The 12039-nt window shown below is 41.4% G+C and overlaps 1 protein-coding gene across 1 annotated transcript in view; it reads left to right on the plus strand.

Annotated features, from left to right (window-relative positions):
• Positions 1-12039, plus strand: part of NHS (NHS actin remodeling regulator) — a 242117-nt gene that overhangs the window by 1149 nt on the left and 228929 nt on the right. The gene's annotated exons all lie outside the window — the stretch shown is intronic.

Genomic DNA, 12039 nt, shown 5'->3' on the forward strand with positions numbered 1-12039 from the left:
CTCGTGTTCACAGCAGTGTAATGATTTTGTACTCTCGCTGGTGCATACGCTTCCCGAGCACTTGTGGATACGTGGGGTTTTTGATGGATAGGGCTGTGGGTTGGAAGTCTGGAGTAGCAGAGATTGGTATTGGTTCTGACCTTTCAGTATCTGTTTCGGGAAAAGCAGTGGCTTAAAAGGAGAATTTGGCTTAGTTTTTGCCTTTTGCTGTACCCCTCTAAATCCTGAGTAGCTCTGCTAAGTACAGCAAAGTGATTTTACACCAGTATAAGCAAGACCATGCCCTCCTCTAGGTGTTTTTCATAAATATGCCATTTAAAAATTTGTGCTTTGGATTTCCTCCCCTTTGGAGCATTGTGAAAGATACGTAATTCTTGTAGGATCAATGAAGCTGTCCTGATTAACAGAATCAAGCTTTAAGAATTCAGCGGTATTTAAGCTGCATACTCAGCATCTGTACAGTGGCAGTGACTTTGCTGGGGATGTATTAATGTGCATCAACCACAGATGAGACCAAAATGAGGGAGATTTTTTGTGGTTTCAGCATGAGTGTAATCAGAGTAGAGTGCTGGGCTGTGATTGGAAACTGCAGTGAGAAGGAGGCTTGGCTGGGCTCGTGAGGGAACTGTCTGAGGAAATGAAACTCCTCGTATCACATTCTCATCTTTTGAGCTGAGTCTTTTGAGCTGAGTAAGTGTGGGTATATACTAATGTAAGTGAGAGCAGAGCTTAGCTGTTCTAATCTGTATGGCTTTTTTCTTTCGGGATTGTGCAAGTGCAGCTTGTTTGCAAATCACAGAGCAAAATCTTGATATTACAGCACAGTTATGTCATCTGCTTAATTAGAGAGTCTGGCTTTATCCCTGTGATGATAAATTTTTTTAGTGTTTGGTTTTCTTTTAAATCCTTCTCTCCTTAAGAGGAGAGAAATTTTTGGCCATGATCTTCCCTGTGTTTGCCAGCTGTTCCTCCTTCCTCTTGTGTACAGCACAGTGCCACTGATAGATCTGCAGATGTCCCTAGGTCTGGCCAGGCAAGGGATCCTCCACAACGCTGGCTTTGCCCCCACCCATCCTCCTGTAGGTGTGTGTCTTGCCTGCAGCTGTGCAGCTGCTCAGAGCACACCTCCCTGTCCTCATCACCTCTCTCCATGCTCACTGTACCACATCTTCCCTGGAGGTGAAAGCCTCAGTACAATCCAATGTACATGAACAGTCAACTTCTTTGCCTCCTCTGGCTGCTTTTATTCCCCCTCCAGTGTTGGATCAGCAGAGCTGCATTTACACAGTGCTGCATCTGAACATCTCAGCTGAGACCCAGAGCTGAACAGCACCACTGTACACGTTATCTCCTCACATTCCCCCAAAATCCATACGCACCCACAGCAATGCTCCCTCTGTCCTGCAGACCGCTCACTGTTCCCCAGGACAGATAAAAGTGCCTGGCTGGAAGCTGCCCATCTTCCCTGGAGTGTATAATGACAGTGTGCTTGCTCCTCTCTGGGCTGACGCCTTCTCCTTCATTATTACTTTCAGCAAGACTATGCTAATGTTTGTTTTATGCATGAAGTGCCTACATAATTCACTCCTGAAAGTATTACACTCAAGTTACTACACCCAGTTGTTTTTTGAAACCAAGAGAGCAATCTCAGGTGGTCACAGATCTGCCCAGGACCTGATCAGCATCACATTAAGGCATACTGATTTCTATCTCCTGTGGTGAGCATGGAAATGATGGGATGGCCTCAGGGCTGTCTTTTAGCTGTCCAGCCCAAATGACACATCTAAGAATAATTCAGAACTGGCTGGAGGTTTGGACTCACAACCACAAGGAACAAGCTGGTGACAGTCATGCAGCCACCCCACCCATGGCATGACTGTAATGGCTGCATTGAATTTATTGCATGTTATGAGCCTGGAGGGGCTGGGCTTATTGGTGCATTGATTGAAACACCGTGTACTGGGATGTTAACACCAGGACAGTGCAGCCCAACCACAAGTTTTTCAAATATTCGGTTTAAAACTACTAGCCTATCTTGCCACAGTGAGACAATCTTTATATTCCAACTTCAAATGTAGTACAGTGATTTGAGAATAATGCTACTGAACACACCGCACATACTGAGCTGTGACAATGGAAGGCCTTTTTCTCCAGGCCTCATAAGCCAGATGTATTCTGAGATTCCCCTGTGGACACTTAGAAAAAGGAAATTATGGGCTAATGCCATCTCAAGAGCTATTGGAGCCAGTGGTTAGAGGGGCATTCCTTGCCCAGAATGCCATTCCTTGGCAATTGCAGAGATGATACCAAGGGGAAGGGGAGCAGGAAAGGAGTTATCTTGAAAATAGCATATAATACAGTTTTGCATAATAATGTTGTAAATTATACTGAAAATTATGTATCATTATATTAAAGCATCTATGTTGGATTCAGGGAATATTAATGAAGAATTAAAATTAATTAAAAATGGCATTTTTCCAGTAATGCTTATCACTACTGCTGTCATTTTCACAAGGCCTTAACATTCTCAGCTCTGTTGCTGTTGCAATGGTGAACATTTGCAAGTATGTGTATACTCTGCTTTAAGAAAATTATTTAAAGTTCTCTACTAAGATACTGGTAAAGGTATTTACCTATGTGTTGCCTTTGTTTTCATCACTGTTTAGTGTGATTGGAAAACTTTGTTAGGCACAACAAAGGGTGGATTCTGGGTAGTTACAAGCAGGTCATCTTCAAAAACTCAAGGTCCCTCACCTCTGCCTCCCCAGATGCTGCTTGTCCTTTCATCTTTCTTTTAAGCCTCTGGCCAGCCAGCATCTTGCAAATATGAATCCTTTCCCATCCTCTGAATATAAGAGAAACAACAGTGAGAAATGCTTTCCTGCTCAGCTCCTGAACTAACTACTTTGCCCTTCTGCCACTCCACTGCTTTTCATCACGAGCAGTTCCAGGGTCTGCTTCTAAAGCAGAACCACGTAGGAATAACATAATTGTTGTCAGTCTGGATGTTCTGTAGAGTTTTCTTGTTGGCAGTGTGGTACTGCCCAGTTTTTTTATTAGACACTTGATTATCTTGGTAATATAGAAACACAGAAATGCTGGACTAGTGTGTTGTAGACTTGAGACTCAGTGCCTCCATGGTTATTTGGAAGGGTGATTTCTCAGTCTAGGGGACTAGAGATCTGGCAGTTTAAGTGGAATATTGTACTTTACAGAAATTGATGATGTAAGCCAACTTGCTTTCTGAATAATAGGCAACAACCGGGCAGCAGATTTTGAAAGCCCTAGCTAATGAGATCCTTTTTGCACCCTGGCATCCCAGAGAATTCCACACATTCCAGGCTTTTTTTTTTCAAAAGCATCAATGTGTTACCAGTAGCCAATCTTTCTAAAAGCTGTATGGTTTCCAGAAGTTGCCTGCCGTATCTTCATTGCTTTTCCATTCCTGATTTTGCTGTTTGCTAACAGTCAGTGATGCAGCTGCTCCCAAGTGTGGGGATCTCCCGTGTTACTCTGCTCTTCAGAGGCCCTTGGATCTCTACAGTGAGCTCCTCTATAGGATTTTCTCTTTTCCTGAAGTGTCAGTACTGAGATAAAAAAGACAGCTCTCAACTGATTCTTTATAATTTTAGACTCTGCATTAATTTATTCTGTTTGATTGAAGTTGGTTACTGAGAACAGCCTGGCAAGTTTCACTCTTGGTTTTAGTCTCTTTCCTTATGCCTTTTAGGTGGTTTTGTTTTGATTTTGTTTGGTTTGAGGTTTTTGTTGGTGTGGCTTTTAGCCACACTGGTGTAACACTTTTCTGTTTGGGTTTTGAGCACTGCAGGGAAATGTTTAATCCCTTATAAGGTTTTTTGTGTATTTTCTGCCACAGTCCTACCATTTTTACAAAACATATATTGGAGCCAAAGCTCATCAGAAAATGCACCTCCTCTTCCTTTACTCAATGCGGTGAAGTCTCAATTGCTGCTGAAATGTAATCAAGAAATTACCATGCTTCCATCTCAGAATTCAGTTGCATTGTAAGGCCATCCCAGGCTTAGGATTGCTGAGCATCCTTGCAGACATCTTCAGGGAGGTATATAAGACCTTAAAGAGTAGATGCAACTTGAAAGAAAAAAAGCATCCATGTTGGGAAGATAAGTGTTGCACTTTATCTCAGCTTCTCGAGAGCCTTGAGATTGAAAGTGCAATTTTCATGGTATGGATTTTCTGTGGTACTGAGGTGCAGCTGTAGATCACCATGGATTGGATATGTTTACACAAAAATATCTCAGATACTGCTGGAGACAAAACAGAAGAGATTCCTAGCTTCCTTCAATTTTGTATTATTGTCCATCTATAGTTAGTGAGTCTAAGTGTGAGGGTAGTTACAATTTTAGAGATGCACACTAATGTAACCTGGGGGACATGAAGCAAGAGGATGTACTCAGGGCTCATTTTGTACACTGAAATTATATTAATTGGCAAGTCTTTGTTGGGTGCAGAATAAAACCTGCAAAGAAAAGCAGCTGTACACTGGATGTAGTAATCCATCACTTTCAGCTCTGTTTCCTTTACCTGCCCAAATGGAATGACACAACCTCTTCACTTATTGTTTTGGAAAAGGAGAAAGGCTTTTGGCTTTACTTGCCAGGTTTGGTTTCTCGGTGTTGTGCTGGCCACTGTGTGCTCATTTGTGTTACAGAACTCACCTCTCTGGTACACTTGCCTGTAGTTTGCCCATCAGTGTAAATAACCCAAGCTGAGGGTATGGGAATGTTGGAGAATTTCCTCAGTGCATGGTTTCTTCTAAATGCAGAGGATTGATGGCACATTAGCAGAGTGGAAAGGAGAGGGAGGCCAAAGCATGGGCTTTCCTTCTTACCTTTACTGCTGTCAGAACAACAAAGGGACAGAGGAAGAAAAACCTGCTCACTTAAGGATCCCATCCCCAATTTACCTTAACATTGCTAGAGCACCATTAGCTAGAGTACTGTCATTTAGCAGAAAAATGCCTTATCTTTGTTTACAGCATGGTGATAGAATACCTTTAACACAGCAACACAACCATTCAGAGGCTTTGCTTAAGGTATTTTTTCTTCATGCATTTGGTATCTGATAGAAGGTAATGGAATGGAATTTGTCAGGTGGCTTTGGCAGGGATGAAACTTTTTGAAAGCTCAGGTTGTCACTTTTAGTCCTGTTAGCTTGTGGAATGCAGACTCTGGTCTCTTTGCAGATAAAAGCATAGTGTAAAATCCTTTGTTCTGCCAAGGCCAGAGAGATGCTGGGTGGAAAGGCTCTGAGAGCTCAGGGCTCAGGTAGACTCACTGGACTTTGTCTGGCACAGCCTGGTAACAGATGAAGAGCAGAAAGCAGTGGTTTTCCTCCAAAGCCATTCCCTGTTATACATGTGTGAATCTTCTGAAGTTTTGCTGAGTGTAATTTCTTTGGTCTTCCACTGGTGTAGCTGAGAAAGCCTTAGCCTGTTCTATAGCTCCTTGCTTGTCATTCCACAAATAGTACTTCAGCTAATGTACCAGGGTTGAATGTTTGGGGATTTTGTTGCTAAATGGAGAGCTTGCCAGTCAAAAAAAAAACATATCAAAAAACATTCAGTGCTTGATTTCCACCTCACTGCAGCTACACATCTGTGTAATATCATAGTAGTTACTGCAGCTTCTTTCTTGCTCATGCTCAAGAGCCAAGCAAGAGTCTCCAGTGGGTTTATTAGAAATTCTGCTGGAAATGTTTTAGCTCCTTTAAAACCAATAAGGTCTCCTTTACACAGGGAGCAAAACTGCAGAGAAAATAGAACCAGATCTGTAAGAGACATGAACTTACTGTGGGTCTAATGGTTTAACAGAAATTCTTCCTACAGCCCCTTTTAAAACTCCATGCTTCTATTTAAAAGCCTTAATAGCATGTTTGTGTTCATACAGAAATATAAGATAAATGTTCCAGTGAAATTAATGGAGTCATTCCTACTTTTGGTTAGTTTCCCTGCTCGTACAGGGGAGATATGGTGATTAAGAAATAAATGGACTCTGGTAACTTGCTGAGGGCATGGGGAGGTCATTCACCTGTTGATTCAGATGTATAAGAGATGTTAGTTTTCCTTTTTGAAAGATGAAGGGCCTGGAGTGTTTCCAAAAAACTCTTGCACAGTTCTCAAATGTCCTTGGACTGAGGGAAGGACTTGTGGGAAGGACTTGCAGGAAGGAAATATAAATACCCAATTTCAGGGTGCCACTCAGCTGCTGTTCTGAATCAGCACAATCAGGTTTTGTTGGCATTTCTTACATAGGTTTACCTGTTCTGAGGATTGGATTAGGCTGATCTGGCAAAGATGTGCAAAGGTGCAGAAAAAGAGTGAGAACAGTCCTTACTGATCCCTGCCATGAGCCAGTCCCAACCTCTTCTTCTCCATTCAGACAAAAGCAGACTTCTGAAGTGTGTCTGTTTAAAGGCAGCCCTGGCTCTTCCTCTCTCTAAAGTGGACAGCAAAAGAGATCGGGTACAGGGGAGCGACAACTGTTTAAAAAAGCCCCTGATCTGACACATTTCCTTCACACATGTACCTAAATCAAGCAGACACTCCCAGGGAACTCTTCATAGCAATGTTGTGATCTCCAAAGTGGGCAAAAAATAGAGCCAGCTGATGTGAGTAATACATGTGTGTGTTTGAAATGCATTGTTGCAGGGTTGCGTGGTCGCCAGAGTCAGAGGGCTGGGATTTCTCAGAAGCTGCTCTTTCCAATTGCTGGCATCTCCATGTAATCAGAGGCTGACATCAGACTCTCCATTGGAGCTACTTGAGCTATTAGGCTGTGAAGAGCAGAAACTCTCTGTGTTACCCAGTGTGTATGAGGGGGGAAGGTTTTTTTCACTTCCTTTGATGTATTAGCATCAAGAGAGGGAGTCTTCGCTTCATTCCTAATTGCTTCTCGTCTTTGAATTTATATACCAATATGTAAGTAACTGCAAAGGGAGATAGCAGAATTTATAAAAAGTTCAAAAAGGCAGGGCTTAAAGCATGATTAAAATAAAAGATAGCATAGTGTGTATGCTGTTTTTAGCTGAAATATCTCCTTAGAATTCTTTCCATTTACATTCTCATTATATCTAACTGCTTCTAATGCACTGCTTAGTTTAACAACTGGCATGTTTTTAGGGTAGATTTTATAGTAGATATACACCCACTGTGTTCTTAACTTGAGACTTTAAATTGCAGTATCTGTATTGGACAATCTTTTCTTATACCTTCTTGGCTGAAGGCAGGAAAAAAGCAATACTGATAGGAACCTAATTAAGCCTGTAGTCTTATTATACCAGGAGCTGTGTGCTTGAAATGCTGCTCAATTCAATGAGTGCTGCGTGGCACTGCCATGTTAAGTCCCAGCAGAGAGTGACATACTTTTTTTTAATAAGATCACTGTAATTCTTACAAAGCCACCATGGTTTTCTCTTTCTTTTCAGCTGCCAAGGCAGTTGGACTTTGAACTACAGCCACTCAGACCAAATCCCTGAGAAAGTTTGGTGGAGATGCCTTGCAAGTGTGTGCATGTGATTAAGGGGAATGAGCGTGTGTTTGTGCTATAAAAATGCACAGAGTCTTTAGGCCTCTGCAGATTTTCCCCCCGCCTTTTCAAAGTGTTTTTTGTTATCTTGACAATGCTTGAACAGATTTTTAAGTTGACCTGGACAGAGAGTGAGCTGGGGAGGAAAAGGTGCTAATCCTTCTTGAAGATGTGTGTATCAGTGGCTACAGAATTGGGTCATTCTTAGGAGCAGAATATGTAAGGTGCACTGAAAAATTCCAGTCTATCCAGAGACTTTGGATTGCTTTAAAGGCAAAACTGGGCTCTCTGTGCATGCTCAATTTTGCCTGATTTTTTTTTCCCCAAAAAGGCATTGCCAAGCATTGTTCTCTTCAGAAGCCTATAACTGTCCATGATTGCAGAAATCAGATCTTCTGGATGATGAAACTCAAGATAGGCAGCAGTTATTCACTGTGATGCTCAGAGGCAAACTTTTTTAAGATGCTATACATGTTTCACTGCATCCACTACTTAGTGATCTAGTGATCTATGATAAGGGGTGATTCAATTTTAAGTGAAGCAAGAGATTAATTATGATTTAATGCTCACTATGCAAATCAGAATCAGTCCAAAGAATGGATACTACCCAGTTCCATTTTTTCACCTTGTAAAGTTCATTTACTTGCAGGAAAAAGAGGGCCTATTCTTGTCATAGGCATGGTCTTTTCTTTGGTGAAGTGGTTTTTGGTTAAGTGTTGTATACAGGAGGAGAGGCAGGAGATGGATCTTAATTAATTTCTAAGAAAAGAAATCATATGTCATGGATTGACCACTGACTTTCACATGGCCAGCCTTAACCCTGGAAACTGCATAGCTCTGCACAGCCCAAATTTTTAATGCAAGCTTTTTTTCTTTCTTGTATTTTTTTGGGGGGATGACTTTCTCATACTTATCCAAACCAGCTTCTGACTGGTTCTTGTGCTTCAGGCTGTGCTAAACTCAGCTCCTCTGGCCCTCCTCTACCCCAGCAGTTAAAATCATCACAGAGGCTCCTATCTCAGCACACTGAGGAGATCTCACCTCCCCTCCTGTGTTGACTATTCCTTGCAACAAGTATTGCTGCAGGAGCCTGAGGTCTTGGTCTCTGCAGAAAATTGCCTGAAGCCTTGCACATGGTTAGCATGCCAAAAAAATTTCCCCCATAAGTTGGATTATCCTCGCAGCACTGTTTTAGTCTTGCTTCTTATCCAAAACAAGTATTAAGGAATAGCACATTCTGTGTGAATAGCAGGGAGGTAGGTGGGTGTGCCTGGGTATCTCACACCAGCCATTCAGGATTTTTATATTTGTTACTCAGCTACAATTTCAACTACATTGCCACAATGTAGAAATCATAAAAGAGGCTGCCAGGTAAAGGAGAGGACAGATTATTCCTACTGCATTTGGAGGAAGGTCTTGTTCTTTATTAGAAACTAGAAAATCCACTGGGGAAGGAATCCCTTATAAATGTTCCAATCTAATAAAAAAAAATGCTCCAGTTGGAGTTCACATTTACTTCAATGTGAAAGTCAGTCTTTGCATGACATAAAAGCTGGAGAAAACCAGGCTTCATTAGTTCCACTGTTTGCAAAACTGGTTGTTCGAATTCCTCTTTCCCCTCCAGAATTGCTGATTATTTCTTTTCAATTTCAGTATTGTTTTTTTTTGAAACTTACGCCTTGAATGACTTTCATTTTGTGCCATCCTGTCCTTTACTCCTCTTCTCGTGGTGGTTTCACAGGGGCTATACTTTTACTTCTGTCTTAATAGCACAGACACCACCCCCTCACTCCCTTCATGGTGTGAATGAACAGTATTAATTTTTACAACTGCGGTTTATTCTCCATTGATTATCTTTAATGTGGTGCTGTCTTGTTCAGTTAATAAACTACCTGCTAAGATGTAATTATCCCCCTCCCCCAAACATAACCTGCTTTTAATAGATGTTGTAAATGCACTCATTGTGCCTGGCACATTAAAAGCACTGGTTTAAGCTCCTGTACTTTCAAATTGCACTGTGGCTGAAGTGTATTTTGTGGCAATCATTACTCTGCTAATATTCTAAAATAAGTATCACTACTTCTTTATTCTGTAGTATTTTTAGGCCTCTGTTACAGCTGCCACAGGCTTGATATAGCCTTGGTGCCAAGACAGAGGTTGGGTAAGCTCTGCTCTGGACAAAACCCTGCTAAGGGAGACTAGGAGGCTCACCTGAAGGTTTATCATTAATTATAGATCTCTGTTAGCTGATGTGAATCAGTGTCCAGAATGAAGTATGACCTAGGGTATTTACCCAGTTTGTGCTGTAAATATTTTTAGGGACCTCTGTCAATACACACACAATTTAGAGTGTGATTCTCTCTCAGATACAACAATAAAATCATGTGCCTACAGGCACATATGAAAATGAGCACCTGTGTTTGAGAAGTACTGTGTCTGTAAATGAGTGAATGGGTTACAGCTACATTCAGCAGCTATAATGTGACCATTTATGAAATTGTCCAAGTGGAACTTAACACAGATTATTAGTGTAGATTAAAAGTACGTTTCATTTATCTGCTTGTTCTTAAAAACCCAGTAGAATGGCAATTAGTTAAAGAAAATAAGAGTGAACTGCAAAATATCATAGCTCAGGCTGATTATTTCCTTTATGAGTCTTCTTTGGCTTTAGATCTGTCTTGATAAGCAATATCTTGGACTGTGAGACTAAAAGGTTAAAATAAGTGTGCCCATTTTTGTGCAGACCTTTTTGAACAACAATTGAAATAGGTTTTCCTCAGTGAGGAAGAAAAACAAGAAGAGATTCTTCCTCAAAATTCTGTGTTTCACTAGGGGAGGAATAAGTTTGTGTTCACACATACACACACACACACACACACACACACACACACACACACACTATACACAGACACACATACAGAGAGAAATGCCTATCTAGATAACAGAAGACCAGTGGAAAGATTGGACAAGATCATATTGATAACTGAGATTAGAAAAGCTTGGTAAATGGAAGAGGAAATTTACAGCCACATTAGCAGCAAACTGGTCAAATGAGAGAAAATATTTCTCTCATTACATAGGCAAAATTGAAGGTAATTGATGTATCTTGTTTTTTGCTTGTTTTGAATTTGTATCTTCATCCAAAAGCGTCTCATTGTTGAGTTCACTTCTTTCCCATTCCCTCCTTCTCTCAATGGAAGCTTCGTTTGGACTCAGAAATTGTGATGTTATTAATGGAAACTCTTCTACTGCGTGTAATGGGTGATCAGAAGTGAGATACATCTTGCTTAGGGTTGTGGGAATTCTGCTGTTTGGTACTTGCATACTTGCAAGAGTAAAGACTTTGCTTTTGAATGAACTGCCCCTGCTGTATTACAGCAAGGGTTGAAAAATAAAATTAAAATGTAGAAAAGCCAAGTTAATGAAATAAAATCTTCCAGGAAAACAGATGGGTAAGTGAAAGGTAAAGTGATGCAGGTCTAGGTCATAGGTTGGACTTTATGATCTCAAAAGGTCTTTTCCCACCTAGTTCATTCTGTGGTTCTGTGACACAGTGTCATTTGCAGATGCACTGAAGGAATGTGCTGTATTTGTTTTCACAAAGAGGTGTCTCCTGTGCATTTGTTCCTTTTGAGACAGTCCAACCTTGGGCTTGTTAAATATGTCTCTACAGAAGTTGGCACATACTGACCTTGTTTGCTGCAGTCTGCTCTTCTGCAGCTTCTTGATTCTAGTGGCATGAGCCAGATGGACAGAGCCCTGGAGCTGAATGCTGGATAGCATAATTAAGTGCTCTAGTACTGAAGGCTGGAGCTGACTGAGACAAACTTTGGCTGATACTACAATATTTCTTTGTCCAAGTTACACCTCCAGTGTCAAAGTAATTCCTGTTTTTCCTTTCAGTTCATATTTCTTGCGTATGAGGATGCTGAATTATATACCAATATTATTTTCATTGACATAGTACAGAGTTCTTTCTACTACTTTGTGCCCTGATAGCACTACAGGAACATTTTACAAATTTGTAGAGCTTGTGGAAGCTCACCTGAATTTTCCTTTCATATCTGTACAGCCTTTTTTCTGCTATGTTTTGGAGTCATGGTGGTCGGTTGTGAGTATCCTGTGAATTCTGCTCCCTGGAAGCCCCATGTCAGTGTGGTCCTGGCCAAACACGTTGTGGACACTGGAATGTGGTTTATGAGGAAACACAGAAAACAGCTTTTAGGTGGACTCTGCTCCTATCTGTCAGTGGTAGGTAGGTGTGTAGAGCAGACTCATACCCATCCAGGTGCTGAGCTCCTCCTCAGTGAGCTGAGAATGTTTAGTTTTGCAGGCTGGAACTGAGAAGGAGGACCCTAAAATGCTGCTGCCTAGGGGACCTGGATTCATCCACCAACTTTTCATGACAGCTTGGGGGAGGTGGTTAGTGCCGTTCAGATCACCCAGTGTTAGCACTCTAAACTTTGGGCCATCC

Source organism: Melospiza georgiana, chromosome 2 (genome assembly GCF_028018845.1).
Source record: "Melospiza georgiana isolate bMelGeo1 chromosome 2, bMelGeo1.pri, whole genome shotgun sequence".
Classification (NCBI taxonomy): domain Eukaryota; kingdom Metazoa; phylum Chordata; class Aves; order Passeriformes; family Passerellidae; genus Melospiza; species Melospiza georgiana.